Here is a 7,015-nt window from a genome sequence, read left to right on the forward strand (position 1 = left end):
CACCCTAATGCTGAATCTTGTACTGAGACATTAAAACGAATGTATATAAACTGACTGATATAGTGGCTCTGAGAATTTCGTGAAAAGTGGTAGTATTGTTCCTTATTGCAAAATACTACGTATGTTTTTATTTATTCATTAGGGTGTCCATTTCCATTTTAAGATGGTCCGAAAAAAAAAATTTCCCACATTTACCAAAAATGACTTTTTTCGACATATCAAATAGAAGCCAATTAGCTAGTATGGTTTAAAAAAATATTACACTGGCATAAATTTGAAATTTGTCTTCGTAATTATTTATTGTATTTGTTTTTTATTGTTTATATTGCGTTGGACTAGAGGGCGCTGTATTTTTCTATATTTTTTTTCTTGAAAGCTGAGGTTTTTTACATAACATATTCGAAAATCAGAGATGTGATTATTTTCGTTTTGGAGTTATGATTTTTCAAAGCTAACCGTTGATTCGAAAAATCATTTTTTGCCCTTCTTTCCAGCAATGACTTTTTTAAAAACTCATAAGTTTTGAATTACTGGACCGATTCAGATAGTCGACATATCAAATTGAATCCAATGAGCTAGTCTTCTTTGAAAAAATTGGATACTAGCAAGATGTATCTAGTCAAGTCGCATAGGAAAATTGAACAAAAACTGAAAACTAATTAACTTTGAAAAATCAAACCTTTAAAACGAAAGAAAATACATATCTTCTAGATATGTTATGTAAAAAAGCTTTAAAGAAAAAATACAAAAAATAGCGCCCTCTAGTCCAAAACCAAGTAAACAATAAAAAACAAAGACAATCAATAAATACGAAAACAAAATCCAAAGTTTTTGCAAGTGTAATATTTTTACAATCATCATCTAAATCGGCTTGGTAGTTCAAAAGATATGAATTTTTGAAAAAAATCATTGAGCTGAAATGAAACTGAAGATTCTATATCAAATCACAAGATAAGCATACATACCGGATCAAGAAAAAACTTGGGTTGAACGTTCGGATCAAACAGTTTACCTCGATGTTACATGCGTGTAAATAATTTTATTCATTTAGATAGTTTTAAGTGAATTTCAAAGTCCATATTTGTTTTTCTATCCCAAAAGTCTGTGGTTATCCATAGCTTACTCTTCTGTGCTGAAGTTTGCGTTTTTTCTCTTATCCTCATCATATCTCTCGGAGACTACCAAGTCACCACCATCAAATTGATAATAAAAAAAAGAATGGTTCAAGGACCTATAAGCCTACCCTAACTGTTGGTTGCATGTTTTAGTCTATTTACAATTCATTTTCGTTTATTTTGTTTTATCATTTTTCGTTATTTTACATCCTATCGATCGAGTTTTGTTCAGAGAACCTGTTCTCATTTTCATTTGTTCATCTTTTTATCATTCATAAGATTTCATGTGTCATATGCATCTAACTAGCAATCTTTCATGCTGTTGATTCATTACAGTGATCTTTCTCTCGCCCTCTTTTCAGTGTTCGTTAATCAACATAACCCTCCGTGATGGGGTGGTATTTCCCTGGACGACGTGTTCTTTCAACTCTTCTGAAACTATTGTATTGCTCTCAGCTATATGCAACCGTATAAATAGTGTCATTACAATTACGTAGTGTATTGCTGGAAGTTGCTTTTTTCCAGTATTTATGACTTTTTAACAGTAGACTATCGAAAAACGAGCATTGTCCCTTTACATTCATCCAAAAAGGTACAGAAACAATATAAAAGTTCTGTTTAATTATATCGTAGTTCTCTGAGACTTATATGCATCGTACGCTGTCGTTTGGAAAATCAAACTCCGGTTCTAAGCTTTGAGACACAGTTTTTAATGTACGGTATCTATTCTTCCTCTATCTCCTTTGAAAGTTCCTATTTGCTAGTGTTTTTTTTTGTAATATTTATATTGCTAAGATAGCTCAATTACGTTAGTATGTATACTAGTGTCGATACAAGTGCGACAGTGTTTTTTTTTGTTTCATCAAGCGTATTGTTTTCTGATGCTTCTCATGGGTTCAGGGCTGTCTCATTATGAAGTTGTAGAATTGGGATTTTTGCACATTTTTGAACAGTACAAGACGTTCAATTTGTTCTTCGATCGTTGAATGATAAGTAAATTGCGTCAACACAAATAAGCCAAAACGGGGAAGAATTCGAAAATCTGAAAAAATAGTATCATTATACTTTTTCTCCAGTATTTCCATGCAGTCTTCAGAACGCAACGCGGTGCTGATGTGTAGCAAGATTTTTGTACCCAGTTGAACTCCCACTCCCTGTGTACACTTGAGCCCTGGCGAATGAGCACGCTCCGAAGCACAGATGAAATGTTTTGTTGTCAGCGCCGTTTTTGCGCTGAGTTTTGAGCTGAATTTGCGCCGTATTTCTATACCTGTTTTACAGCGCGCTTGAATCTGGTTTGCTTTCTCTATTGAGATATTTTTCTTCACACAAGCGTACACAGTTCGTATGGAGGCGCGCTGTTGTTCTCATGCTTTGCTTAGAACGAGGGAAGTCAAAGCGGGCGCTAGAATTTAATGTGTGTGTGTGTGTGTGTGTGTGTGTATAAAATGAGGCGCACAAGTAAGAAGAGATGTTTAGCATCTGAATTCTGCGCCGGGTGCATTTTGGGCTGATGTGTTTATGAATTTTGTGCACTTCGTATCAAGAGAAAATACGTGTTTGTTTTGAACGCGCGCTGATGAAATTTAAACTCAAGCGCAGCGCTGCGTATGTTTTCTGAAGACTGTCCCATGTTTAGTTGATTTGAATTGTCGACAATGAAGTGAAGATACTGAGAATGCCATTTTAAATATGGATACGTAGGAAATAACTCTGAATGCAAATATTTTAGAACTTTAAATGTTTAATTCCAAAGCGTCAAATATTGATCTACTAACACATGCATTAAAAAAAATGACAAATAAGAGCGGTTGTCCCAATTTTGCATGCGTTCACCTTAACACCTGGTGATGATTCCACTTGTGCATCATCTAGCGGAAACGTAAATCAAGGCCGGCCGTGTCGGAATACCAAGCCGCGATCCAGAAACAAAGGCGGAATGTGATGCCGAATGATTTTTTTCCGGCGGAACGTCGCGGTCATCATGGACAACTAGACGTATTAAACGCTGGATGGCAACGACTGACAACGTAAACGTGAATGGAGCCAGCTACTTTACGTCCCCCAACAAGGAGGTAAGTTTCGACGTGAAGTACATCTTTCACACCAAGAACCCAAATAGAGTGCTTCGGTGGCTAACCATCAGCGAAAAGGGGATGTCGAAGCCGCCCTTTTTCCGTTCGGAACTTGCGATGAACGGGGAGATTTACAGCACAAAGTGCCTGCCGGAAGCTGCCTTCTTCGTACAAAAATATCACCCGAACGAGGATGTGATGTTTCGGCCAGTCACTGGAGGAGATGAACCGCTTGATGATAGATGTTGTTCAGAAGTAACGTCCCCCAGCTGCGTCCCATCGAGAATTTCAGGGCAAACCTGAAGAGGAGAGGTCCACTCCAAAAATATCGTGGCGAAAACGAAGGAGAAACTGATGAATAAAGCTAAGTAAAAACTAAAAATCATGCCAACACGTATGTTTCCGACAGCAATGGCGAAAGTTCTGGCTAATTGTTGAAGGGCGTCGAAATTTTTTTGTAGCATGGTCGAATAAATTATGTTTTATGGGAAATGTGTCCTATTAAATTATCTTTTGTAGATTTTTATCGCCATCCGAAAATTAAAAATATTATTTTTTCCTGTCTCTCCTTGTGCGTCCTCTACGTTTTTCGAAGAATCTAATCAAATCTTTTTGTTTTAGAGAGGCTTTAAACTTTGGATTTCATTCGCCCCTAACATTTTCGAAGAATATTGTAGTAATTTTGCTCAAAATTGTAAACGGTTTTTATTATAAAATTTGAAAATAGCAGATTCTTCATTAAGGGAAATCAGGGTAAAACCGACACTCTAAGGTTTTCCACATATTCCCAAGATCTACCATGTGTTTTCGACTTCAAGTCGTTACAGAACCTCTCTTCAACTGTTTATGAACCATTCTACAGTATCTGTTGATCATTTTTTGAGTAGAAGTCGAATTTTGATAGAATACAAAAATTGATGTTTTCAGGTGAAATAAATAGGAATGCGGGTAAAACCGACACCTTTGAAACAAAGAATAAACACATGTTACAATAACTTCAAATTATTAAGAAGTTATCTTTATACTATGTGGACACTTTAAGATCCCAGCTTAAGGCCGGTTTAGAGTACCCGTGAACGTGAACTTGAACAGGCGGTGGAATAGGACGATCATTTCACGGTGAACTACATTGCGAACAAACAACTCAAAAAATCGTGGTGAATAGAATGATTTTGTTCACGTTCACGTTCATTTTAAAAGTTCGACAGTGAACGTGAAGTAAATAAACATCGATCTTCAATAAAGTAATTCGGATAAAATATACAGTTGTTCACGAATCAACCCAAACCAACGAAGTTTTTTAACCCGTGCAGAGATCCGATTGGTTGAAATTGCATCCATATCAACATTTTCATTGAAAACTTGAGAATTGCTAAACATATCCTTTAACAGTTCGCGGTGAAATAATTTTCAGAATGCCTTGGGACATTCGAACGTGGAAATATTTTGACGTCTATATTCACCACTGTTTTCACGTTCACGTTAACCGAAATCGGTGAACTATGATGAGTTCACCAACATCTCGATTCCACGGTGGAAATTAAGAATCGTTGTGAAATAATGAATTAATCCACTTTCATCAATATGAATTGCGTTTAATCATGTTTTTCAACTAGAAAATGTTTCTTCCTATCGTTTCAAGATGTATTCCTCGCGTTTCATATATGGACTGATGAATTATTAACAAAAAAGTGTTTGTCCGCGTTCACGTTCACGAGAACTCTAAACCAACCTTTAAGTGAACATCCACGTGAAATGTGCAGATGAACGTTGAACGATTTCCAACTTTCAACTTTCCAACTTAAATACTTGAATCCCACGAGCGAAATTTTACTGTCTCCTGTTTGCTAACCGGTTCTGTTTTCTTGTTTGTTTTGACAGCAAAGCGACTACCGCAGTTGCGGGGTGACTCGAAACGTAAGAAATGACAAGTGTGTACAAGGGACATCGAAAAATTTTCAAAAAATTGCTTCTAACTGAAAATATCAGGGGGTGTCGGTTTTACCATGATTTCCCCTATGTCCGAAGAAATTGTAAAGTTGAACTTTTTTTTAGAGTATGGTTAAAGCGGTCACCTGGTGTGGGTAAAATAGACACTTGCATATATCATGCTAAAAGGGCTAGATTTATGCATGCGTTGTTTCTTGTCCAAATCGTGTATTCTGTCACTAACTGCTTTCCCAAATCATCTTCCGTAGTCTATCGACACTTACGAACAGATCCGTGGAGGTTATCAGGCCAGCTTCATTGAAGTCGAAAACTATTGTCTCCACAAACACTTAGGCAGCTCGCACACCGGAGCAATAAGCAACTAGCAAACTGCAATACGCAATATGCAACAGGCAACATATTTTGTTGTTCTTCGCATACCAGAGCAATGAAAACCCCTGACATTATGCAATAATCGGCTTAATGTACGAAACTTGTCAAAATATGGGCAATAAGTTGCTCTTCAACCGACACACCGTGTTGCTAGCGACATGTGTTGCTCTGTAAAGGCGACAGCGATATCGTATTGCGTCGGTGTGCGAGATCAACAAAAATTAAATGTAAAAATCCATTGGCGATAATATTGCTTATTGCATGTTGACAGTTGCAAGTTGCTTATTGCTTCGGTGTGCGAGCCGCCTTAAGGTCAAGCAGACTTAGCAAACGTGTTCCCTGTACAAAACGCTCATAAGACCGGTTGTCCTCTACGGGCACGATACGTGGACAACACTCGGAGGGGACCTGCGGGCACTCGTAGTCTTTGAACGACGTGGGTTAAGAACCATCTTTGGCGATGTGCAGGAGGACGGCGTCTGGAGGCGAAAGATGAACCACGAGCTCACGCAACTCACCGGCGAATCCAGTGTCCAGAAAGTGATCAAAGCATGAAGGATACGCTGAGCAGAACATGTTGCAAGAATGTCGGACAGCTATCCTGCAAAAATGGTGTTCATCGGAAATCCGACTGTTACGAGGCGACCAGGAGCGCAGCGAGCAAGGCTGTTGGACCAAGTGGAACAGGACATAGTGAGCGCGAAGTGCCCTCGGGATTGGGAAGAAGAAACCTCTGTCAATCAGGCTATGTTATAAAGACCAAATAACATATACCAAAATAAAGAAAATATAATAGGAAAATTAATTTGACCAGTGAAACAATACACTTCGACAGCAGATATTCATTAAATCTTTGTTTTTGAGAGCCTTTAAACTCAGTTCATTCGCCTCTATTATGGCGGGTTTACATTAGGGAGATCTATAGCTATAGATGGATTTATTCACGTGAAAATAGGTGTAAACGGGTGAGAATAAATATGATACACTTATTCGAGATATATATAATTTGAATAAATTCAGCATATGTAAACGCTTGTGAATTTCTCACTGGTGAGAAATCACTAAAGTTGGATGCAGTTCTACTTTAGGTGAATAAATTCACCGAAAATATGAATATATTCATTATAGAAGTTCATGCTAGTGTAAACGGTTGATGCGATTTCTATAAATCTCATCATATTTCTTCACATGAATATATCACTAGTCTAAACCCACCCTTAGGCAGCAGTGTTGAAGTGAGATGTTGCTTCCTACCAATAATTGGATGACATACTTGATTTAAAAAGAACTCGTTTTTTAGCTGGAAACATAGTTATATGATTGAAAACATCTTTTACGTAAATTCATTACATTGTCCGAGTTGCAATCTATCAAGTCTCAAAGCTGGGAGCTCGAATGGCATTTGTTCAATATTCTGTATATATATAATGCATTCTAAACCCAAATTATACTCAGCCCCTACCATCGGAAGAAGTCATGTCAACGGCTGTGTGCTGTCTGTTT

This window comes from Toxorhynchites rutilus, chromosome 3 (genome assembly GCF_029784135.1).
Source record: "Toxorhynchites rutilus septentrionalis strain SRP chromosome 3, ASM2978413v1, whole genome shotgun sequence".
NCBI classification, from domain to species: Eukaryota; Metazoa; Arthropoda; class Insecta; order Diptera; family Culicidae; genus Toxorhynchites; species Toxorhynchites rutilus.